This window comes from Lynx canadensis, chromosome B4, assembly GCF_007474595.2.
Source record: "Lynx canadensis isolate LIC74 chromosome B4, mLynCan4.pri.v2, whole genome shotgun sequence".
NCBI classification, from domain to species: domain Eukaryota; kingdom Metazoa; phylum Chordata; class Mammalia; order Carnivora; family Felidae; genus Lynx; species Lynx canadensis.
Window position 1 is genome coordinate 99,893,518 of NC_044309.1, and position 27,226 is coordinate 99,920,743.

Consider the following 27,226-nt stretch of genomic DNA (forward strand, 5'->3'; position numbering starts at 1 on the left):
TATCTCAAAATAAATACATAAACTTAAAAAAAAAATACACACACACTGTGGTATTTCTCCTACATATAAACATCAGGGCTTCTGAATTTTTTTAAGTAGCCTCCATGCCCAGTGCAGAGCCCAACTTGGGGCTTGAATTCTTGACCTGAGGTCATGACCTGAGCTGAAATCAAGAGTCAAACACTCAGCCTATTGAGCCACCTAGGCACCATGAATGTTTTTAAATAATGCTCCAAGCAGGGTCTCCTGGTGGCCCAATTGGTTGGGTATCAGGCTTCAGCTCAGGTCATGATCTCGGAGTCTCTGGGTTCAAGCCCCACGTTGGGCTCTGTGCTGACAGCTCAAAGCCTGGAGCCTGCTTTGTGTTCTGTGTCACCCTCTCTTTCTGCCCCTCCCCTGCTTGCGCTCTGTCTCTCACTCTCTCAAAAATAAACATTAAAAACATTTAAATAATGCTCCAAAGGAAATAATGATATGAAACAAATTGTAAGGTGACCTTGAGAAAGTCTAGGAACAAATTCCCCGTAGTACATACTTTTCAATATCTGACTAGTGATTTTGTTTGTTTGTTTTAATAACACTGGGAACGATAGAGGCATTGACAAATATGGCAAATATCTTGAAAGGCTGCTGTAGTGCTGTAGGGTCATCATGCCATCCCCTGGAGATGTCAAGTTCAAAATCGCTGCCACCTGAGTAAAAGTTTGTGTGAGTGAGTGAGTGAGTGAGTGTGTGTGTGTGTGTTCCATCTTGACCTTCCCTCTGCCTCTTAAAAATCAGGGATATTTCCTTGTATTCACCCATTCATTCAGTTCAAAGTACAACTGAATTTTGCTGTAAAGATATTTAGTGCATATAATTATATACAACTAAACTAAGTTCCATTATACTATAAAATCCAGAATATCAAAACTTCTAATTGCTTCCTATTGTATGTAGAATAAATTTAAAAAGAAAACATCAACTCCAGAGCATGGCCCACAAGGGCCTCCATGAGTCTCCATGTTCACCTCTCCCACCTCCATTCATCTCTTTCCCCATACTGTATCAACAGTGGCTTTCTTCCCATCTGTGAAACACGCAAGTCTTGTTCTCCCCTCGGGCTTTTTGTTCTTCCAGTGTTCGCTTTCCCCTGAACTCTGCGTGACTGGCTGCTTTTCAATGTTTTGTTTTTGGCTCAGAAGTGACTCCCCAGAGAGTTTAGTTGGTAGAATTGTGTGGGTTGAAACTTGCTTTGTTCAGTGGGCTTGGCCAATTTTAAAGCATTAAATGGTTTAATTAAACACGTTCAGAGATACCACTCTGTTAGTCTACACAGCCTTTCTCTAGGCCATAAGCCATTTGTAGTAGCGTGTGTTAGGGTAACACTACCAGCTGTAAGAGACAAACTCCATATTCTCAGTGGCTTATGGTCCTACAAGTTTATTTCTTGTTCATGTCACAGTGCAGTGTGTGTTTCTGATTGGTTGGCTTCTGTGTGCTCATTTAGGGACCTAGGCTTGTCCCATCTGTGGCTCTCCCTACCTCTAGAAATTTGGTTCTCCTAACCATATCATCTTCTCTCTCATCCATTCCATCCAGTCTCATTCCATTGGCTAAATTAAATCACCCAGGCTACATGTTACTGCCAGAGAGCTGGGAGGGGAAGTAGTCCAGCTGTGAGCCAGGAGAAAAGGAAATGGGATTTGGGAAGACCGTTGAATGAATCAAACAAGGAGGCCATTAGACTGAGGTGGCTGTAATGCCATGATGGTCTACATCAGCAAACCAAAAGTCCAAGCCTGTAGTTTCCTCAAGGTTATGAAATCAAAACACCAAGGATGATCAATCACAGTCAGCTGCTATAGCCAATCAAATAATTTCCTTCCACCTTTTCTCTGTATGCCTTCCTCCTGGCTCCTGTTGGAAGAATGCTCCTAATCATTTCCTGTTAGGTGCTGCCCCCATTGGAACGGATTTTTGCTCACATAAACTCTTAATAATTTTAATACCTCAGTCTATCTTTCAACAACACACAGCATAACCCTTCAGGAAAGACTGTCCTCTTTCCCCCACCTCCAGCAGTGCCCCAAAGGCCTGTTAAGGAATCAGAACTTTTGTTTAGGAGTCTCTTCTGATTCCATTAGCTCTGTTTCTCTGGAATTTTCCTCCTAGCCCCGGGAAAACCCTGTTTTCATTCATTTTTCTTTAAGCCAGGCAGTGTTCTTAATGTCCTTATCAAGTGGTACTTTTATTGTTCCGAGCCTCTGATATTGATTCCCTTAGTCTTGGTCCATTTCCCGTTGCTCATAGTCATGTGACAGATTATGTCTTTGATATGTATTTCCTCATTCTGGACTCGTGCTACCCATGTCTGCATAGCTTCGCACAGTCCTCTCACCCCTCTAATTCTCTGCACCAGGTCATCTGCATTCGGTTCATTCTATCCTTTGTGCAGTATCTCCTTTGGGGGATTTTCCATACACTTCTTCACATTAGCTGCATCGCCATTTTCCCTAGGAAATCTGGACAATACCTTAACACTCTTTTTTACATTGACCATTGACCATCACGTTGTGGAAAGTTTCCCAGAACCATTTATTAAAGCATGCTCTTAGAAGAGCAGCATGGCAAAATCATGTAGGGGAAGTGGTATGTGATTTTGGATTAAATAGATCTGGATTTAAATCCATATTCTAATTTATTAGCTGACTCATCCCATGGAGATGATGATAATATTACACAGATTTATTGTGAGGATAACAGAGTGCTTAGCAAATAGTAGCGTCTCAAACATTAATGGGTAAGCACATTACCCTCATTTATTATTTCTATTCATAGATGGGAACTGGGATGGATAATGAAATATCTAGCGAAATGAAACAAATGACTAATTTGACTTGATAATGGCAGGTAGTCTCTGAATGAAACATTTGCCTTGCACAATGTGGAGTGGAGACTCAGGAGTTAGTTCATGAGGTCTGCATTCAGACAATAGTAGACTAGGGGAAATCTGAGTCACCATCTACAACTGTATGGGCTGTGCACTGCACAATTCAAGTGGGTGCCACTTTCACAGCTAATGATGTAAATGACACTTTTGGGAGCTGTTTAGTGAAACAGTCCTGGGGAATATTGATTGGATTTGGTTGAAATCACTTTCTTGATTTCTTTCATTACAACTTTGAGAAATAAGATTTTCCAGCTATATGCTTTAAATTAAGCTCCACTTAGTTATCCTTGTTCTGGTTTTAAAAATATAAAATAGATGACCGTAACAGCATCGAAAAGTTACATATGTGCAAATTATTTTAAACATTATTTAACTAAATTTAATTTTCAAACTCGATAGAAGAGGCTGTCAGTTTAATACAAACTCCTGGTCAAGTGGAAAAGAAAATGAGAGTGTTTTGTTCTTAGTAATTCCTTGATTCTTGATATTCTGTGAAAACAAGACATAGAAAGGTTGATATTCATCATCAGGCTCAACGAACAAAACGCATTTTCCTTCTTTTGCCTGCTCATTCTAATTTACTCCACTTGGGGCTCCCCTATAGCACAGATGTGATCTTCCAGACCTACTTAGACAAGTAACGTGCAGGAATATGTTTTAGATTTACAGATATTAGTGTACTGTAAGTACCATGGAAAAGACAGTTGTTCACTTGAAATTTTAAGTTCTCACCAGAATAACTGGTATGGATTTATATAGTAACTGTGCCTGACACCATGCCATGAATGTTTTATAGATTTTTGATGTAGTCCAAAGAAAACAAATTACAACAAATCCTTCCTGCATTGTCAATTAGGTGAGCAGCTGTAACTGCTAAAAGGCGAGGTCCTTGGAGAGCCATTGCCTGTGTTACCAAAATTAAAATTGGGCTGGATGTTTGGGGCTCCCTGCTCAAATTCTCTAATCACATTTACCAAAGCAAATCATTTTTTGAAAACATGGCTGCTGCTATATTGGCCAAGATTTGGAAAATCTTATCTAACAGTCCAGTAAGGATGAAGGCAAAATGATTAAATGTCAGTTGCTATGATTTTTGTACTTGAGGTGTCCAGGTTCTTTGGGGGGTGTTCCTATTTTAATTTTCTTGGTCCAACTAAAATGATCTTGCCCCTATTAATGTTGGTTTTGCTTTTTGGCTCACCCTCTGACATTTTTACCATCCCCAGGTGTCTGACTCTATCTTTCAGATTTAATTTAACTGGAGAAGAGATGAAATAACTTGAAAATGGCCTTGTTAGCTTCATACGCTATCAAATTAATGAAAGGTCTTGTGTGCAGCCCTCCCACTCCCCACATTTGTATTAGGAATGAGGTTTTCTTTGTCTGGCTTGGAGTGGTGTGTGTTCTGGCCTTGGCCAAGCTCTTCATTTTCTAAATAGAAACTTAATGCACGTAAAATTAACGACAAATCTGATTATGGTGATTTGCATAAATTAGAAGACATTTTTATTAATTTCCAAGGGCTTATCTCTACAAGAGAGGACATATAAATTTGGATGCCAATTAAGCCAGGATTACCTTTGTTAATGAATACAAGCACGCGTTAAGCTTTCTAATGAAGAGGAGGGTGCACACTTACGGGTGAAGACACCATAGTGTAGGTGCTGGCAGAAATTGCAAAGTTGTGTTGTGGTATCTGGCAGCACGAGGATGGCTCATTTATATTAAGGATAATCCTGTCAGTCTAGTGTCTTTGTTTTTGTTTGTTTTGTTTTGTTTTCAGAACACCACGAAAAAAAAATCAGAGCCCTCTTTCCTTTGAAGGAAGATGGATTTGAAAGGAAAAGAGTGTCTCCTGTTCCTGGTAAAATATTAACATGAATCACTCATTCTAAGGAGAAATCAGTCTGTATTCTTAACTGACTGCTGAGTACAATGATCATGCTCTTCAATTGGCCAACATTTCGTTTTACATTTTTATTTTTTTAAGTTTATTTATTTATTTTGAGAGTGAGAGAACAATGAGGGGTAGAGAGAGAGGGAGAGAGAGAGAATCCGAAGCAGGCTCCAGGCTATCAGCGCAGAGCCCGCCATGGGGCTCAATCTCACCAACCGTGAGATCCTGACCTCAGCTGAAATCAAGAGTCAGATGCTCAGCTGACTGTGCCACCCAGGTGCCCCTCAATTGGCTCTAATTTTAGGTACACTTCTTTCTGTTTCTTCTGCCACTGTCATGGTTTCTCAGCATTATTGGCCATCAGCATGGTATTGATACTATGGTGAGAGATGTGGAAAACTTGGAGCAGGTCAAAAGCAAAGACATTCAAGAAAGTGATAGGACATAGGAAATACTGCAGGGACAGTCCTGAACAGAATTTTGAAGAAGGTAAAATTTACTCCTAGGATTTAATCTTTTCTTTCTTTTCTTTTTCCTTCTTTTGCTTTTCCTACATACCCATGTGTTTCACCTTCTTTCTACGTTTCTTTTACTTTTTCTTTTTTCTTTTCTTTTCTTTTTCTTTGTCTTTTTTTTTTTTTTTTTTTTTTTTTTTACTTCTAAAGTATCATGGCTATCCTCTCTAAATTCTTAGGTCTGCTCACATAGGAGTGACCTATGCTCTGAACCTCTTGTCATCTCTCTCCTTCCATCAAACCTACTTGTTTTGTAGGATGCCTGGGTGGCTCAGTTGGTTAAGTGTTCAACTTCAGCTCAGGTCATGATCTTGTGGTTTGTGAGTTCGAGCCCTGCGTTGGGCTCTGTGCTGATGGCTCAGCGCCTGGAGCCTGCTTCACATTCTGTGTCTTCCTCTCTCTCTCTGCTTCTCCCCTTCTCATTCGCCATCTCTCTCAAAAATAAATAAACATTAAAAAAAATAAATAAACCTACTTGTTTTGTAGCCCAGGGTTTGCTAAAGTTAAGTGAGTGGTTAATCTGATGAACAGAGTCAGAGCAAATACTGGTGGCTAGAATGAGGTAGAGAGCGTTACTCGCTGAAAGTAGCTGCAAATTGTCACACCATAAACACACAGGCCTACGTCTGCTGTTCAAGTTCTTAACACATTCAAGATACTGTGGCTTTAGACAAGTCATTTAAGTTCTCTCAGCTTCATTTTCTGTATCCATAACATGGGGCTAATGGACAGATTCAAGACCCTATAATAACTAACACTTGAGTGTTTGCTGTATGCTACACATGTCCTAAGGCCTTTATAACTATTAATGTACCTTCTCACTGACTCTCCAAAACAGAGCATTACTTGGCCTGTTTTATAGATGAGGAAGAAAAGAGAGATATTGATTAATAAAACTATTACCTCTCTTGCCTGAATTATTGCAATAGATTTCTGAGCAGTCTCCCTATTTCCATCCTTCTCTGTGTTCAGCCTATTCTGAGTCACAACTGGCAAAATGATCCTGTTGAAACTCGAGTCCGATCTTTCACTCCTCTGCACAAAACGTTCTGGTGGCTTCTCATCTTACCCAGAGTAAAAACCAAACTCTACTGCATATTCTACCAGGTCCTTGTGATGGGCTTGCGTCTCTGACTTCACCGTATTCCAGCCTTTCTCTTGGTGGTTCCACTCAGTTCCACTGGCATCCTGCACCTTCCCTGTTCCCCTCCTCTAGGGCCTTTATGCTGGCTATTTCTTCTTCCTGCAGGCTCTTCCCTCAGTTTTCTCCACGGCTCCTTTCCTCACCTGCTTTTCTCAAAGTCACCTTTAGTAAGCCTTACCTGGTCACCTTATCTGAAATTACAGCCCCCCGCGACCTCCAAATGCTTCTCTTCCTTCTCTGCTTTTCACTTTTTCACTTCAGCACCTGGGTGTTGCCTAAGCTCTCACTGGCCTAAGCTGAGAAACTTGGAGGGCTTAATTCCCTGTCTGTTGCCAAAGCCTTGACTAGGGATGTAGGACTCACAGAAGGGTAGACCAAGATTCCCTCCAACCAACGTTTTTCTTTTGTCTAATATCCAATCACATACAGAATGGTGTGGGTAAAGTCTAGCTCAGGGGTAGACCAGACTCTGACTCACAGATGCTATGAGAAAGTCTACCAGCAATTATAGCTGCCACTCCCCTCCGCTTTCTATTCTTGTTCTTTCTCTGCCTTTCTTCCCCTTCCCTTATTTTCCTTTCCAGCCTGTTTTCCCAGTTCTCCATCTGTCCCACAGCCTGAGGGCGGCACTCCTGGTTTTTGCCTCAGCCTCCAAATGAACAGACTGTTGATCTAATCAACCCTCCCCAAACCCTTCCCAGCTCTGAAATCCTATATCTGAAGTCTGAAGTACTTCTACATTAATAAACTGCTGTGTTCACACTATGTGGGGGTTCAGGTGCCAGACTCAAGACTGAAACCAAGGGAGAGAAAGAAAATCGGAAGACCAGACAGTGGTCAGAAATGCAACAGACTAAAGCCTGGAAAACAGTGGCTTGTTACTTCTGTCACTGGGTGGTCTGCTCCCCACAGCCTTACCTGGAGCCCAGAGGCACTCAATCACACAGCCTGTTCTTATTTTCAGGGGTCTTTGTATTGCATATTTCACTCACTGAGGATTGCCTCTCAGGCTCAAGTCATCTTATAAGGGCCCTTTGCCCAGCCTGGTATTCATGAAGCTGTGTATGTGCCTTCAACTGTTTACCCTCCTGGGCCCCAGTGCTTGCTTAGTGGACTTTTTGGTCTAGTTATTCAACAGTCTATAAACCATTAACTTACAGCTGTATTAATGTTGTAAGAATTCCTAGGATTCCCAAAAAAAAAAAAAAAAAAAAAAAAAGGCTTTATTTACAACAGTTGCAAGTTTAAGCATTAAAAAAAATTTTTTAACACTTATTTTTGTGAGAGAGAGTGAGAGAGAGAGACTGAGCATGAGCAGGGGAGGGGCGGAGAGGGAGACACAGAATCTGAAGCAGGATCCAGGCTCTGAGCTGTCAGCACAGAGCCCAATGCTGGCCTTGAATCCATGTGAGATCATGACCTGAACCAAAGTCAAATGCTAACCTGACTGAGCCAACCAGGCACCCAAGCAAGTTTAGGCATTTTTAAGGAAAACGTATCTTAAAAAATTCTTAGGAAATCTGGCTTAGATATTTTTAGGGAAATGTTTCAGGTGTAGCAGTATGCAAAAAAAAAAAAAGAAAAGAAAAAAAAAGAAAAGAAAAAAAAGAAAAAAAAGTTACAGTAAGTCCATATGCTTTTTAAAATATTGAGCGTGTTTTGGGGCACCTGGGTGGCTCAATCAGTTGAGAATCCAACCCTTGATCTCAGCTCAGGTCTTGATCTCAGGGTTGTGAGTTCAAGCCCTGTGTTGCGTTCTGCACTGGGCGTGAAGCCTACATTAATTTTTTTTTTTTTTTTTGATCGAGTGTGTCTTAAACATCAAGTAAAGGAGCCAATGATCTGATTTAATCTTTCTTAGAGAGTGGGAGACCCCTTCGTTTGTGACCTTCTGGTGTTGCTTTAAGTCTCTTTGCATGAAAACTTCCCTTCCCGCCATAGAAGACTGGCCGCCCTGGCACTGCTGAAGCCTTACTCCATGTAAAAGTGGTGTGAATGTTATTTATTGGCCATGGAATAAAGTCCTGCTGATTTGGTGATGGTCCAGGATCATTTATGTTTCAGACTGTTCTTCTGATGCATCCTCATAGTAACTCATCTTACAGATGAGAAAACAGAGACCATGGTAAGTACCTTCTATAAAGTCACCCAGATAGTTAGAAGTACAGCTACCTTTCACCTAAGTTACAAACAAACAAAATCCTGTGTGTTGGTTCGTTTTTGGCCTTACACTAAAATTTTCTTGTGGCTTCTAGTTATATATTAGGAATTTCAGAAAAATTCCTGTCTAAGGAATTTTTTTGTCTCAGCCCTCCTTATATCTGGGTCTTTCCTATTTTTCTCCACTTCCCTTTTTTCCAGGCCACATAGTGTAGCAGAAAGAGAAAGGACTTTGGAAATGGGCAAAGTTTATTCAGTTTTCATTATACAACTTGCTAAAGATAAAAGGTGAGGCAAATACATTAGTCTCTTGAGCCTCAGTTGCTCATGTTTAAAAAAATAATAGCTCTTTCTTAGAGTAGCTGTAATGATTAAATACAATAATGCATGTGAAACTTCATTATTCTAGCCCTTCTTAAATTGCCTAAAGCTTCTACTTTGTATGGTATTTTATTCAATAGAACATATATCTACTTCAAAAATCCTAAGAGATAATATAAATCACTGCTGAAGTGTTTAAAAGAGAAAGGAAAGAAAAGGAAAGGAGTAATCTATTCAACATTTATCAAAACTTCTTAAAGATTCTCTTTTCCCTCAAATTATGATTCACAGTGCAGCTACCCCAACTCTGTCCAAAAATATTAATTCTTCATTATTGTTCTCTCTCCCGAATGTCTACCCAGGGCCACATTACCTGGTCCTGCAGGATGACAGTTCTGTTGTCTGAGCTTTGATAAGGAGGTATTGCCTCAAATTATTTCTAAATCAGTCTTGCTGGGACAAATAAATGCAACAACAAAAATCTTCACATTTCCCCCCTTCCTCCCCATTGTTTCTTCCATCCATCCCTTCTTCCTTCGTTATTTCCTAAACAAAAGAGATTTTTATTCCTCAAAGCTAATATTTTGTTGAAACCTGGGTAATAGCATTTTCTTCTTTTTGTCTTCTATTTTACGGTTAACAGTGTCTAATTTTTTAAATTTTTTTTTTCAACGTTTATTTATTTTTGGGACAGAGAGAGACAGAGCATGAACGGGGGAGGGGCAGAGAGAGAGGGAGACACAGAATCGGAAGCAGGCTCCAGGCTCTGAGCCATCAGCCCAGAGCCCGACGCGGGGCTCGAACTCACGGACCACGAGATCGTGACCTGGCTGAAGTCGGACGCTTAACCGACTGCGCCACCCAGGCGCCCCGTCAGTGTCTAATTTTTTAAATGCTTATTTATTTTTTTATTTTTGAGAGAGCACAAGAAGGGGAGGGGCCAAGAGAGGGGGGAACAGAGGATCTGAAGTGAGCTCTGCACTGACAGCACAGAGTCCCATGCAGGGCTCAAACTCACAAACCATGAGATCAGGACCTGAGGCAAAGTCAGATGCCCAACTGACTGAGCCACCCAGGTGTCCCAGAACTGTGTCTAATTTTTCAAATTGTGAGCTCATTGATCTAGTTAGGAATGCTTTTGGCTACAAGTAACAGAAAATTTGACTCAAGGTGCTTAAACAGAGGTTGTTTTCCTTACCCGCGAAATGTCAAGATGAAAGAAACCAGCCTTTGGCATTTGTCCAGCAGCTCACTCTTGGTAGAGCCAAAGCCTCTGCTCTAGTTAAGTCTTTTCATTTCATCAAGAAAGCTTTTCCAGAAATCTGAGCAGTTTTTTGTTTTTGTTTTTCCCTTAAATCTCACTGGTATGGACTCCATCCAAGGCAACCCCAAACTTGAGGGAGGGATGAAAATTGAGATTAGGCCTTCAGTTTGCCTTACTCCTTGAAGACAGAATAGGTGTCTTGTTCAGGCTTTCCTCACTGTGCCCAGTGAGGGCCACCACTTCTAGAACATAGATAGTACTCAAGACATCTGTTAAATTGGCAAATGTATGAATAAATAAAGAATGGATTAACGAATGACTTTTCAGTTGCTGAGGGCACAAAAATCCTTAGGCAGTACTCCTTCCAAGACTTATGCAGTCAAAATGTGATACAGAGAATTTTCCATGCTGAAAATGAGGAAAGAGTGATTGAGATAATCCGCTTTTTGATTTTTAGAAACTCTTCAAAGGGCTAGGAAAGATTCAAAGGACCTACTATGCTTTTTGGTAGTTGTACTTGCCGCAGAATTAGGAAAAATGATTCCAAAGAAATCTGGAGGTATCATTGACCAGAAATTAATAAAATTATGGCTTTCTGTTTTGAGCTGCTTTTAAAGACTTCTTTGTTTTCGACCTAAAAGTTTTAAAGTCCTAGAACAGATGAAAAGGTGGTAGAAAGTTATGACAGAGTGAAGGCCTCAGTACAAATGTCCACATGAGGTCAATCCCACTTGGCTTTATTCAGTAATGTCCTTGAATCTTAGAAAGATCTCTTCATTCACAGGCAATACCCTCCTGGGGAGTAGACAGGTGTACCTTTTGTGGACTAGCTTCATTCCCATGTTTATGTTTTCATAAACATAGGTTCTCTTTCTTTTTTTCTCATTTCTCATTTTTTGTGTCTTGAGAAACTGTCTTAAATCCATCATGAATAGGCAGCAGTGATCATGTGTGACGATCTTTTCTATGCCCATTTCTGAAATGCTGTAATAACTTTCACTTTTAAATAAGCATGCTCAGCAACAGTCACAAAATTTGAGACAGAACTGAGAGTGTTAAAGATTGCACTTGACACTGTATGGCAACCAACTGGAATTTAAATTAAAACTTAAAAAAAAAAAGATTGCACTTGAAAACATATCCAGGCTTCTTTGAAGTGTGTGACACATTGTAAGTTCACTGCCAAGCTATGAATTTAAGCACCTCATATGGTGTTCATATTTATGATGGTTGAATCTGTCTTTCACAATTGCCACCCCACCTCCCCCAATGCTAACCCTAACATTGCTTGGGCAATTAAAGAATTATGATTATTATCTCATTTGAGTTTTTGCCTTCAATTTGCTGTATAAGAAAATAAGAAATCTTTTCATTTTGTAGGACTTTGTTGAGACTTAATAAAACAAATGAGATATAAATGTTGCTTTTCTTTCTTTTTTTTAAATGTTTTTATTTAATCTTGAGAGAGAGAGAGAGAGCGCGCGCGAGAGCGAGCATGAGCAGGGGAGGGTCAGAGTGAGAGGGAGACACAGAATCCAAAGCTGGATCCAGGCTCGGAGCTGTCAGCACAGAGCCTGACACAGGGCCTGAACTCATGAACCATGAGATCATGACCTGAGCTAAAGTCAGACGTGCAACCGACTCAGCCACCCAGGTGCCCCTAAATGTTGCTTTTCATTACTGCTTATTAGATAAGAAATGAATCTAGCCAAAGCCTTATTTTACAAAGAGCTAGTCTTGGGAGCAATGCTTCATTTAGTGTAAATTGTGAAGTGAGTAGTACTGAAAACTTAACAGTTGGCTTAGCAATTGATGCACAAAGAAAAATTATTACAACACCTTAATGGCTGGCAGATGCCCTGGGTAGGAAAATAGATGCTTTTTTTTTTGTTTCACAGTGCCGTCTTTGCTTTTCATGTTGAGTGATTTTTTTTTTTTTTTAATTCTTGACAGGGCTGTGTATACATGAATCCAACTGATTATTTATTTATGACAAGGAGAATGTCAAATAGGGAAGGGGAATCTATGCAATAGAAGGAAGAAAATGAGGGCTGATTGAAATGGAATGAATTGTTTGTTCTAAGAGGGAAACTAAGGAAATGTTTTGAAGAGTGAACACAAAGGAAATGCTATCAGGATTCTAGAAATCTGTTTCATGGTGGAACTCCTTTGGACCCTGCATTTAAATCCCTCTGTTTTCAATTTAGACATCAAAGTTTGGGAGTCACCATCTTACGTGAGACTTACTAGTGTACCGTGACACATTGGAAAGCCCTATTGAGACCAGCTGGTGAAGCTTGTGTGGTCTCCTCGTCCTTACTCTTTTGAGTCTAGCCTGAGTGTTAGAGAATGTATGATAATCTATACTATTCATCCAGCTCCACAGTCAGTGAGAAAGAGGAATTCTCTTTGTGGATTTTGTTATAAACCTCTAGAATACAAATACAAACCCTTAATGAAATAATGAATGTGAGCAAACATCTTCAGTGGTTGCTAACCTCACAGTGGGGGGAGGGGGCAATAAAAAATTAGGTGACTCCTGTTAGAAGTCTACAATACCACCTATAAAATATTTTTGTCAAAAAAATATCAAAGTTTTATCAAATCAGGCTTTAGGTTGAACCTAGTAATTTATAGTGAATAGAAGGGAAAGAGGAATATATACAAAGGCAGCATGGGGATTTATTCGTCAAAATTCAGAATGTGAGAAAGTCTATAGGACAAACAATCTGGTTTCCTTGGCACATAAATTGCAGGGGGAAGGGGGGGGGAAACTATAAATGAAAAGAGACAATAAATATCAAACAAAAACCATGTATGCACCTCCTTGTTTGGAGTCTTATTTGAACAAGCAATTGTTTTGTTTTTTTGTTTTTAATGGATACAATTGGGGAAATATGAATGTTGACTGGTTATTTGATGACATTAAAAATTATCAGCAATTTTTATGTTAGTGATGGTATGGAAATAATATTTTAGAAGTCTTTACCTTTTAAAATGCCTGTGATTTGCTTCAAAACAATTTGGCCAATGTTAGATGGGTGGTTTAAATGAAACAAGATTGTCCATGAGTTGGTAATTAATGCATTTGGTAATGGGGGTTTATTGTACTCTTCTATTTTTGTTTGAATTTTCCTAAATCAAAAGTAAACAAGCAAATTAAAAAATTCCCACAGTGCAAAAACACAGATCTTTGTAAGAACTCACTTCTATTCTGACAATTTCAAGGTTGGATGCAGAGTGCTGTCTTCCCCTGAACCTTTCCTGATGCCCTTGTGCTGAATTATTTGGCTTTCATTTGCATCAGCCCAGTGCTCTGTGTTTATTGCTCTTGTTTTGACACCATATTGTAATTCCTTAGTCACCTGTGGCATAGGACAATATTTTCAAACGAGCTTTTTGTTTCCATATTTATTTTTACCCTTTGGCTAGCTAAGCAATTGATGCCTTGTTGCCTCAGCGAAGGGGATGACTGGAGTGGATGCAGAGACAAAGAAGTTGATTGTTGACCTTTGAGTTCCAAAGCCTGGGCATCATGGGAATAAGAAGTACCCACATAGAGATGAGAGATGTGATAGAAGTGATGAGTTAGACAAGAGGTCACTAGTAGCAGGGATTCACTGAGTTGGAGTGTGGGGGACAGAGGCAGGATGGAGGGCATAACCTAGTGGGAGACAGATCCCTCATGGGATCTAGGATGAGGGACCAGGTCTGGGGAGTGCACACACACACACACACACACACACACACACACAGGTCCAGAGTTAGTCTCCAGTGAAAGTGTGCTCACCTTGACCATCTACCTAGAGTGAGTGCTAGTTGGCACCAGTACCAGGGAGCTGTGAAAGCTGAGTTCACAGTCTTAGATGGGCCACTCCAGTTTGGATTGTATATCACCATAGCGATTTCCCTCATTAGTACTGGTGTCTGTTAATGTGGTGAAGAGGTGGAGATGGAGGGACTATGACCTGGTGGGAGACCAAGACAGATGGGATCTGGAGTTGTGGGGTAAACATTAACAAACTCAGAAGTACACCCAAGAAGTAGCAAACAAGGGCCACAATATCACCCTTCTTACTGATAAATCATGGGTTGGAGAGGTAGAATACAGATTACAGAACCCAAGATGAGATAGATATATACCTCCTCTCCCCACAGGCAGTGTTTGGTGAAGGTGGGTTCTCCCTCTGGGAGACAGTGGGATGTCCCATGAGGTTTTTCTGCAGCTCCCAGTACTCCTCCTGGTAAACAGGTTTGCTTCCAAGAGGAAAAAGGGAGATGATATGAGCATGGTCACTTTATTCTCCCAATTTTATCAGATAGGGAAATGACTACACTTACCCATCTGATAAAATTGAGTGGGAAAGCTGACAGAGTTACTTCAGTTGTGGTGCTTTCAATATTAAAGGAAACATCAGGAATATGGAAGAGATCGTCCCTTCAGAACTAGCACGTCACTAATTGATTGTCTGGTGGAGTGACAACCATCCGCGCAAGACTTTGCTCAGTACCCAGTCAATTGATCCAATGGGTCAACCACCATCTCAAAATCTCAGGACCTTTGGAAGTGCTGCAGTGGAGACTGTGAATGTTAACCCCCAAAAGGGCAGTGGCAGCTGTAGGTAAAACCTTGAACTTTCCCACTTATCCATGAAAGTGGTGGAATACATTTCGATCATTTCTTTCTTTTTTTTCCCCTTCATGACAAATGTGTTTTTGAGGGCAAGGATCAGACTTTATTCAAACTTGTATTAGTGTCTACCAAGAAGTAAGGACTTGATAAAAATTTACTGAATTGAATCATAGTAACATTTCATTAATGAAATTTTTAGCAGCCAAACAAATATCTTGGCAGCTGAGATCAGGTTCATTTGTCTTATGAATTAATCCCACAGACAAGTATAACTGCACATCTACTCACTTCTAGATAACCATCTATTACTAATTTTATCAGTAAATTTTTTTAAATTTTTCAAATGTTTATCTTTGAGAGAGTAATTTTATCAGTAAATCTTCAGTTACTGTCTTGAGATGTTAATGACTATTTCTCTTAAGTAATTGAATAGTTAACAGAGGCTATAAATTTATCAATATTTCTTCCATTCATGCCGTGGAGTTATGAAAATTAAGCAATGTAAGCATTTTAGCCATGTTTCTAATTCAGTGTAGTATCAGCCAATAAATCAGTCCTGAAACCATTCATGTTACTCTTAGAATTGATACATAATTTTATCAACTTAGAAAAACATAGTGCTTAAGTATCAAATATTTTAGGTTGTGAAAGCTCTCGTGTATGTATTTAATCTTGTAGTAGAGATTTATTGGTGGTTGACCAATCAGTACCAACACCCCTTCCTACTTGCGTCCTGATTGTATTTAGGAGACTTACTTCTTTCCATTCTGTACTGTCTCAGTATGCTGGTAAACCCAGGTACTTGCTCTGCCATTATGGACTGAAAGATGATTCCTGGGGGTTCCTTATATCAGATCTTTTTTCTTATCACTCAAGGACCACCAAGAGGTAGGCACATGATATTATTAGGGTCTCCTGCAACTTTGCATAGTCATGTAATTATACAAAGTTGGAATAAAATATTAGAGCTTCTGAATGGCAATGGTACCATCTGAGCAAGGTTGAAAGTAGTTTCTGCTGAAAAGAGTCACCTGGAGTCACCTGGTTCTATTTCAAGACTGGTTTTTCATCTCTTCCTTCCAATTTGTAGGCCTCCTCCCCCCACCAATCCCTTCAACTAATCCTTCCCTTTTTAAAAATTTCTGCCAAGATGATTTCTATTGCCTGCTACCATAGAACCTTAACTGATTCTCAGCTTGAGAGAAAGCATCACAAAGTGGAAGAAACCCTGAGCTAAGAAGGAATATGAATTGTAGTTGTTGTTTTGTAACTAACTTTTGTGGAGACCCAGGAGAAATTTCCTAACCTTTTTGGACTTTAATTTCCCCATTAATGAGGGTGATAGGCCAGATAGCCTCAGTTTTTTTTTAAGAGTATTTAAAAAAATTTTTTCCAACATTTATTATTTTTTTAAGAGTATTAAAAAATTTTTTTTCCAACATTTATTTTTTTTGAGAGACTGAGACAGAGTATGAGCGAGGGAGGGCCAGAGAGAGAGGGAGATGCAGAATCTGAAGCAGGTGCCAGGCTCTGAGCTGTCAGCACTGAGCCCAGCACAGGACTTGAACCCATGACCTGTGAGATCATGACCTGAGCTGAAGTCAGATGCTTAACCAAGTGAGCCACCCAGGCACCCCAAGGCTCAGGTTTTAAAAGCCCAGTTCCATGACTGATGTTGTTATTGGTTAGTAACCATGATGAAGAAATAACAACGTTCTAATTGAAGGAAGAATTTTATAGATGTTTCACTTGATGTTTTAACACATGAGGTGCTGTAAATATCCCAGATATGTTAATCCTTGACTGAGCATTTACTCTGTAGGTCATCTCTTGGGTGGGGTGACCAGATATTGGAACAGATTCCTACAACAGAGAGAGTAAAGGGGCATGTGACTCCCTGTTCGTGGAAACTATTACCTCAGCTCATTGGGGTGTTTATGATAGAGCTAGTCTTAATGATGACTGATAGGATTGGCGTTAGATCCAGAGAGAAGAAAATGCTGACACATTACATTTAAAGTTAAAATTAAACTTATTCAGCAGATATTTACCGTGGGTGAGGCACACCATCTTTCAGAGGGCTCAAGCCTGTTGTAAATTTGAAATACATACACGCAGTCTCTGGTTTGGGAGTGGTTGTCACTGAATGCTTCCTAACATTCTGAGTTTTTCCTTGTTTCTGGTTTTGATCAAATTTGGACTATTTCAATGTGGATTAGCACTTTAATTTTTTTTTTCAACGTTTTTTTATTTATTTTTGGGACAGAGAGAGACAGAGCATGAACGGGGGAGGGGCAGAGAGAGAGGGAGACACAGAATCGGAAACAGGCTCCAGGCTCTGAGCCATCAGCCCAGAGCCCGACGCGGGGCTCGAACTCAAGGACCGCGAGATCGTGACCTGGCTGAAGTCGGACGCTTAACCGACTGCGCCACCCAGGCGCCCCTGGATTAGCACTTTAAATGACCCATTGATGATACAAACACCAACAGCCAGTTGCCTCAGATCTAAACTGACTTTGTGGTTATTACCCCTGACCTGTATTTCACAACTCTATAATTCAGTAGATACTATTATAGCAACACAACATCTAAAGGAAGTTTGACAATTATCTAGATATTCTAATGATTCCTACCATCAATTTGGATACTATAAAATACTTGTAAAATCTACTTTGAGCTTACGGCAAATAACCTTTTTGTAGTTTGCTTGACTACCAAGATCAAAGTGTATCTAATTCATTTGGCCTTGTATGAATACCTGGTCCATAGAACTGATGGACCACTTGGCTTAGAGTCTTACCTGACATATTTAATTCAGCCAAGCTAATGATTTTTCACTTCTCAAATTCCTGCAGTGGCTTTCCATCTCATTCAGAATAAAAGCCAAAAGTTGTGGAATAGACTATAGGACCCCATGATCCTATAGTCTGGTCCCCTGTTCCTCTTGATTCCTTTGGTTCACGTCCTTCCAGCTTTCTTTGTTCACTCTAGCCACACTGGCCATCTTGCTATTCATTGAACATACCACTCTTGACTATCTCAGAGACCTTGCTTTCCCTGAGTAAAGTGGTCTCTACTGCCCTCAAAGCTGTATGAAGGAGTTCTTGACTACAACTGGAGTCCACCATCAAGCACTGCTTCTGGCTGCTGTAGGAACCAGAAGGTCTGATGGTGGTCTGTAGACCAGAAGGCTTCCAGAGTTTTTGTTTCTGGAGTCCATGCCAGAGTTGTCTATTATTCATCAAAGCCATCTCCATACCAGTTTGCTGGGCTGAAGCTGAGACACTACTTACACTGGTGCCATATTCATGGAGCAGAGTGCAACATGACCTTTTGTTAAGCATGTACTGTGGGCCCAGAACTTTTTAAATACTCATAATAGCTTTGTGAGATTAGCACTATTATCGTCCACATTTTATAGGCACTTATAACTGACTGTCTTTGAAAGGGTTAACAACTTTATATGGATAGCAAGTATAGAGGTTGGATTCCAACCAAGGCATTAGGACTCCAGAAGTCATGAACTTATGGCTCCAGAATCAACTCACTGTGTTGGGTCAGTTGGGAAAGAACCCTTTCTTCCACCTTTTTGTCACTTTAAACACAATGTATTAGCTTCGAGAAGAATGCTGGTGCAATTTTGATTGGGATTGCATTGAATGTGTAGATGGCTTCGGGTAGTATTGACATTTTAATAATATTTACTCTTCCAATCCATGAGCATGGAATGTTTTTCCATTTCTTTATATCTTCTTCAATTTCCTTCATAAGCTTTCTATAGTTTTCAGCATACAGATCTTTTACATCTTTGGTTAGGTTTATTCCTAGGTATTTTTGATTCTTGGTGCAATTGTGAATGGGATCAGTTTCTTTATTTGTCTTTCTGTTGCTTCATTATTAGTGTATAACACAAGCAATCCTAAAATTTGTATGGAACCACAAAAGACCCCAAATAGCCAAAGTAATTTTGAAGAAGAAGACCAAAGCAGGAGGCATCACAATCCCAGACTTTAGCCTCTACTACAAAGCTGTAATCATCAACACAGCATGGTATTGGCACAAAAACAGACACATAGACCAATGGAATAGAATAGAAACTCCAGAATTAGACCCGCAAACGTATGGTCAACTAATCTTTGACAAAGCAGGAAAGAATGTCCAATGGAAAAAAAGACAGTCTCTTTAACAAATGGTGCTGGGAGAACTGGACAGCAACATGCAGAAGAATGAAACTAGACCACTTTCTTACACCATTCACAAAAATAAACTCAAAATGGATAAAGGACCTGAATGTGAGACAGGAAACCATCAAAACCCGAGAGGAAAAAGCAGGAAAAAAACTCTCTGACATGAGCCACAGCAATTTCTTACTTGACACATCCCCAAAGGCAAGGGAATTACAAGTAAAAATGAACTATTGGGACCTCATGAAGATAAAAAGCTTCTGCACTGCAAAGGAAACAATCAACAAAACTAAAAGGCAACCAACGGAATGGGAAAAGGTATTTGCAAATGACATATCGGACAAAGGGCTAGTATCCAAAAATCTATAAAGAACTCACCAAACTCCACACCCGAAAAACAAATAATCCAGTGAAGAAGTGGGCAGAAAACATGAATAGACACTTCTCTAAAGAAGACATCCAGATGGCCAACAGCACATGAAAAGATGTTCAACATCGCTCCTCATCAGGGAAATACAAATCAAAACCACACTCAGACACCACCTCATGCCAGTCAGAGTGGCTAAAATGAACAAATCAGGAGACTAGATGCTGGAGAGGATGTGGAGAAATGGGAACCCTCTTGCACTGTTGGTGGGAATGCAAACTGGTGCAGCTGCTCTGGAAAACAGTGTGGAGGTTCCTCAAAAAATTAAAAATAGATCTACCCTATGACCCAGCAATAGCACTGCTAGGAATTTATCCAAGGGATACAGGAGTGCTGATGCACAGGGACACTTGTACCCCCATGTTTATAGCAGCACTTTCAACAATAGCCAAACTATGGAAAGAACCTAAATGTCCATCAACTGATGAATGGATAAAGAAATTATGGTTTATATACACAATGGAATACTACTTGGCAATGAGAAAGAATTAAATATGGCCCTTTGTAGCGACATGGATGGAACTGGAGAGTGTTATGCTAAGTGAAATAAGTCATACAGAGAAAGACAGATACCATATGTTTTCACTCTTATGTGGATCCTGAGAAACTTAACAGAAGACCATGGGGGAGGGGAAGAAAAAAAAAAAAAAAACAAGGTTAGAGAGGGAGGGAGCCAAAACATAAGAGATTCTTAAAAACTGAGAACAATCTGAGGGTTGATGGGGGGTGGGGGGAAGGGGAGGGTGGGTGATGGGTATTGAGGAGGGCACCTGTTGGGATGAGCACTGGGTGTTGTATGGAAACCAATTTGACAATAAATTTAATATTAAAAAACCCCACAATATATTTATGTAGTTTTCATTCAAGACCTATAACTGTAATTTGTTTCACTTTTACTCACTGCACCAAGGCACAAATTTGTTCTGCTCTAGGCTAAAATCAGAATCAGAACTAACTTGGACATTGTGATTAGATTTGGCATCACCTGTAGCAAAATGTGGGAAAGCTTGCCTGTATGAACTAAATTGAAATAATGATGAGGATGATTATTTTTTTAAAGTTTATTTTCAGGGAGAAAGAGAGGGAGACAGAGAATCCCAAGCAGGTTCCATGTTCATTTTAGACCCTGACACAGGGCTTGGTCCCCTGAACTGAACCGTGAGATCACAACCTGAACCGAAACCAAGAGTCGGACACTTAATCAACTGAGCTACCCAGGCATCCCAAGGATGGCTATTTTTTTTTTTTTGAGAGAGAAATAGAGAATGGACAAGAGAGGGGCAGAGAGAGAGGGGAGAGGGAGACCCAGAATTCGAAGCAGGCTCCAGACTCCAAGCTGTCAGCCCAGAGCCTGATGTGGGGCTGGAACTCACAAACTGTGAGATCATGACCCTAGCTGAAGTCAGACACTTAACTGACTGAGCCAGCCAGGCGCCCCAAGGATGACTATTTTAAGAGACAACTCAGAGGGTGGTAACAAGTACCAAATCAGCTACCTAGGACCTCCCTCTCACTACCATCTTCGAAGTGGAAAGCGCCTCTACATATGTCCTTTTATTTGTTTTACGTTTTGAACATCCTGGCATGGTTTCTTTTGAATGAAGGTTGTGGTGCTTTAACAACAAAAAGATGAAATTCCAAATCCAGAGAGCCATTATTAATGTTCCTTCCTTTGTCCTTTTTTGGTCAGGGACCAGTGAGGATATAATTCAGGCTGTAGCCTCATGGGGATTTTGTCATCAAGGATAGTATATTTTGAGAAGGACCAACACGGAGGCCCTCTTCCCTCAGCCCTCTGGACAAAGGTTGGCTTCCTGGCCGGGATGCCTTTGAAATGTTTTCTCCAGGTTTCTCTTTTGTAGTACCGGGATAAACAAAACCCTCCTTTAAATTCTTTCTATTGTTTTTGATGGTTTCTGTTTTCTCTGTGGATAAAAATACAATTAAAAAAAAATTGTAACTCTTTCCGATATTGGTGGTTTCAAAAGCTCAAGTATCTCCACATAGGGCAGTCACGCAGTTATTGGGGCCGCATGAAATTCTGATTTGCCAAAGGGATTGTGAGTCAGTGTAAAGCTCTGGCAGGACCTGTGGGTTTAGGGCGGTCGTGGGGAGGGATTTCACTGCCACAGCTTGTGTGCTTTCAAAACTGTGAGAGCAACCTCACCTAATGATTCCCATCATCTTCTTTTCCATTCCCACTCTAGTTTAAAAACTATAGTGAAAGAGGGAGACATTATGTGCAGAGACAAATTAGAATTATTTTGTCACCCGGCTAAGTACTTTTCCAGCTGGGTCCAGAACAATAGGTAGTGATGCAAGTGTATAAATACCTATTCACGTTTTAAAATCACCAGCTCCAACAGGTGTCGGGTGAGTGTGAGTGTTGCATCCAATGTAACATTAGAAAAAAGAAATCTCAGCATATTTCAGAACATAAGAAAGCCAGAGCAAGTTTGCTTACATTTCATCTGTAGTAACAGAAAAATTATCTCATAATAGTGTATTCTGTTCCCACGGTTTGGTCATCTTGTGTATGATCCTTTTATGGTTCTGAGTTGATATCAGGTAATTACTGGGCCACCAGTGTCTTCGTTTTTGTTTTTTTTTTTTTTTACACTATCATTCTGCTCTGCAGCCTATTTTTTCTCTCAAAGAGGTAGAAAATGAATTTCTCAGTTCCTGGCCCTGTAACAAACCATAGTAAACTCTGGGAATGTTTGCTGAATAAATAATGAATGTAGGCATTTCACAGTCCACTGAAAACAATCAGGTTGAAGCACTTATTTAAAGCCCATTATTTCAGAACTTTTGAACTAAACTTCTATTTTCCTGAGTTTGGCAACCTTTTAAAACTCTGGATGCATACATAAATTGTATTCCCACTGATTCTGTTTAATTTGTGAAGGAGCCAACAGATTATTTTGGCATGAGCCACAAACAACTTGAATTTTAAACTTAGAAAGCTGAAGTAGGCTAGTGCAAATGTGCAATATGTAGCTTGCTATATAATTTTTTACGTGTGTCCAATTTAATGTGTGTACTGTTGATTTAGGTTAACCCTTTAGGGCCCTAAGTTGCTTCAGCAGGAGGTAGAATCCTCTCCTCCCCCTTTCTGTAGGAATGACCACTTTGAAATATGAGCCAAGCTGCAGAATTTATTCCTCCCTCCAGATGTCTGTTGCTGGAACACAGCTCTTAAAGAGATTATGTCTCTGGAGGGGACCAGACTGCTGATATTATTTCTGACTTCAAAATATGTTAATGATAAAAATAGCGTTCAACATATGGACTTGAGCTTTGTAGAGGAAGCACACAACACTTACATATAGAGTGATCCATCCACCCAAACCAATATTAAATATAGGTTATGATATATTTACTTAACATTCTGTAAATAATTTGCTCTATCAGATTTAGAACATCAACCTCCGAAGGGATCTCAGAAATCTAGCTGATGCACGAATCTTCTGAATCTATATCCAGCTTCTCCCTCTGTAAACTTTATCGCCTTAGGAGATGCCAAGTCTGTATTTAGGGTAGATCTAAAAGTTGAATAGTTCTTTCTCATAAAAAATTGAAATGTCTTTTCTCTATCTTTGGTTAGATGCTAGTTTGCCTGGACACCTTTTATAGGCATCCAAGGGATGGAGCTAGGACCAGTGGATAGAATTCATACACTAATTTTTAGTATCAAGAAGAACTTTCTACTGGTCAAAATTGTCTTGGCATGGAGTGGGCTGCTTCATGATGGTGAGGGTAATATATTCCCCATTACTGGAAGAGTCTAATTAGGCTATATGATCAATGGGCAGGAATATTATAGAGGAGATTCAAGCATCTGGTGGATGTTGGGAGATACTAAGAGAATTCATCCTGATCTGAGACATTATGATTCATTTTCTGATACACTTCTTTAGATGTCTCTTCTGGGCTTCATACAGGTATATCCAAGTGCCTACTTGACATCTCCTCTTGGATGTCTCAAATTCAACATATTTAACCCCAAGCCCTTGATTTCCTGATTTCTTCTTTCAATCCTGCTCATCCAAGAATCTTCTTTTCAGTAAATGGCTCTGCTACATAGCAGTCAGAATAAGTCTTTTAAAACTCACCTATAGCTTCTTATCTTCCCTCCTGTTCACTTTGCCTGGAACATTACTGTCTTCCTCCATATATCTGTATGACTTGCTCGTTTCCGGGAGTCTGCTGAAATATCACCTCTTCAGAGAGGCTCTCCTTGACCATGGTATCTGATATATCACTCCCTGTCACCCCTCCTTGTTATCCTCTGTCCCTCTTACTTTATTTTTCCATAGAAACTGAAAGCACCTCATATTTATTTAAATGATGATTGTCTTTCCACTAGAACTTAAGCTTCCTAAGGAAAGAGCATGTATTATATTGACTGCTACATCCTCAGTACTTGGAACCGTTTCTGGCATACTATAGGTATTCAAGGAATATATATATGGAAATTATGTAAATGAATAATAATAGAAATTTATTTTAAACAGGAAAGTACAGTAAAAATGTAACATATACTATGTGCAAAAGGGCAAAGGAAGAGGGATAGTGCTTATGAATTTTTTATAATAAAAGAAAGTAAATGAAGGGTTTTGATGCCTGTTTGTAAAATTATTCTCCCAAAGCAGCCATCTTCCTATGAACCTCAGAGAGTCCATCAGTGTGCATGTTCACTCTTGGCTTTCAGAAGGAATGGAAACATTGCAAACTTCACCAGTATTGGCTGTGATCAGTTTTTCAAGAGAATGTGGATCCCCAGATACATCAGATATCAAATCTGGATGATATTGACTAATAGGTGCCCAGGAGTGAGGAGCAATCATTAATTTTATCTTTAAGTCTTATAAGTAGAAGATAAATTGGTCTTTCATATCTAGAGGGCAAATAAAGCTTTCTTACTTACTCTTCCCACATATACAATCTTCCCCATTATAAACCCTCTGGGACTAGACTCTGTAACTTGTATGAATTATTAAGTTTCAGGGTCTTGGTTTAAATACAATAGATTTCCTATCTCAATTAAACTTGAACAGGATGAAAGAAATCACTTTCAATTTTGTCACTAAAAATGGTAATTTCTTCCTTATTCTTTGCTTTTAATAAAGTAGTTTTGTCCTATTTAAGTAGTAATAACTGGTGATTTATACGTTTTTCTAAAATTAATAATGCTGTATTTTATACCCATTTTCAGTTTCTTTAATAACAGAAAAAAAGGACATTTTCAGAATGAATATACTTTAAATCTTTCCTATGTAACAGGAGTTTTAAATGCTAGTGTGAAAAGCAATCAATTTTTATTTTTCTTGAGACCAAAATATATTATCTTATGACTATCATAGAATAAAAACTTGTTGAGAGCAAATTTTGTGGGAATTACTTATTTTAGTTCTTGGAGACTCCTATGTTTTAAAGAGAAAAGCATCTGGGAAAATAAAGAAAAATGTCTCTAGGTTCCTCAAGGAATGAAGTTGTTATTTTTTTAAAGTTACATTCAGGGTTATGTGCCGAATGGGAGGAAGGATGCTGTAAATCCATGGTCCATTCTGGAACACAACTTAACAACTCATAAAATATCAGACTCTTTGACCCAGTACTCCCACCTCTAGGCATTTGCCCTAAGGAGATATCCTGTAAGAATGAAAAGAAAAGATACAGGCATATGAATGTTTCTTATAAATCTGTTTTTAATGTACAAAAATTGGAATCATTCCAGACATCTATCAATAGGAGACTGATTAAGTAAGTTATTGCACATAAATGCAATAAAATTCTTAAGCCATTAAACTTGATGTAGCTCAATATTTATTGACATGGAGAGCTGTTTGTGACATAGTGTTGAGTGGAAAAAAACAAGTGAAAAAGGCTCTCAGCATGATTCCATTTATGTAAAATTATATCCTTCCCTTTAGAAAGACATTCACTGAAATGTTATTTGTGGTTATTTATGGATAATGAGATTTTGGTGATTTATTTTTTTCTGGGCATTTTTTAAAAAATGTCTATTGTGTGTATAATTTTAATAAAAATGCAAATTCATAAATGAATTTCTTATAATGAAGTAAAATCTAATAGGAAATAAACTTTTTAGACCTGTTTGTAGCAGCAAATAGGACTGTAGTCAATTTGGGACCAGCTTGTTTAATGTAAGAAGAAGAAAATTGGAAATAATGTTACATAAAGAACATTTTAATGAGAACAAAATTTTAGAAAGCATTTTAAAAGATGATCTAAACAACATGACATTGTATATCATTTAAACCCAATCTAGAAAAAGATTTTGTTAAAACACTATTCCTAGAATTCTAAAAAATCTTTTCACTTCAATTAACTTCTCATGAAAGTAACCTTTTATATGGATATTTTAGAGCCTGTTCATTTGATACATAGTGATAAACTGAAAAGACCTTGGAGCATGTGGATGTTCTGTTCTGGTATTGAGGCCAATAAAAATCCCTAGCATTCAAACCTTTTCTGGTGGTGAACAGTGTTTAGCTGAATCATAAACTTTCTAATCTGATCATCACTGATTGTTACACATGCTCATTATCTATATATTTGGAAGCTCTTAAACTGTCCAGGTTTTTATTTTGAGAGAGAGGGGGACACCATGAGAAGGGAAGGGGCAGAGGGAGGGAGGGAGAGAGAGAGAGAGAGAGAGGGAGAGAGAGAATCCCAAGCAGGCTCCACGCTCAGCATGGAGCCTGACATGGGGCTTGATCTCACAACCATGAGATCATGATCTGAGCTGAAATCAAGAGTCAGATGCATAACTGACTGAGTCACCCAGGCACCCCTAAACTGTACAGTTTTAAGTGCAAGGAAATGGATTATATTTTTATTGATTGATTTCTATAAGTAAGGACTGAAACAATTTCTACTACACTTTTAACACAAGCTCCCAGGAAAATCCTCATGAAGTAAGAAGTTTGAGAAACACAGCTGAGAAAGCTATGTGAATACAATGATGAAGACAATGAAAGACATGCACATTCTACAAGATGGATTCCATGATACATTCAGAGTTAGAGTTTTAGAGCACTTAAAAAACAAAGAAGCTAATAACCTTAAATGTCCTAGAAGAAAACATAGGCAACAAGTTGTTTGACATTGGTCTTGGCAATGATTTTGAGAATCTGACACCAAAAACAAAAACAACAAAAGGAAAAATAATTAAGGGGGACTACATCAAACTAAAAAGCTTTTGCACAGGAAGGGAAACCATCAACAAAATGAAAAAAACAACATACTGAAAGGAAGAAAATATTTGCAAATTAACTATCTGATAAAGTGCTAATATCCAAAATATATAAATCTTACAACTCAATAGCAAAACCCCAAACAATTCAATTAAAAAATAGTAGATCTGAATAGATATTTTCCCAAAGACTTACAGGTGGCAAATTGGTTGAACAACCTGAAAAGATGCTCAAAATGTAAATCAAAACCACAATGAGCTATTACCCCACACCTGTTAAAATGGTCATTATCAGAAAGACAAGAAATAACAAGCGTTGTCAAGGATGTGGAGAAAAGGGCACCCTTGTGCATTGTTAGTGGAAAGGTAAATTGGCACAGCCACTATGGAAAATAGTGTAGAGGTTCTCAAAAAACTAAAAATAGGACTACCAATATGATCCAGCAATTCAACTTCTGGGTGATGTTTATCCAAAGAAAATAACACCAAGAAAGGTATTCATTGCTTTATGTTTTTGCAGCATTCTT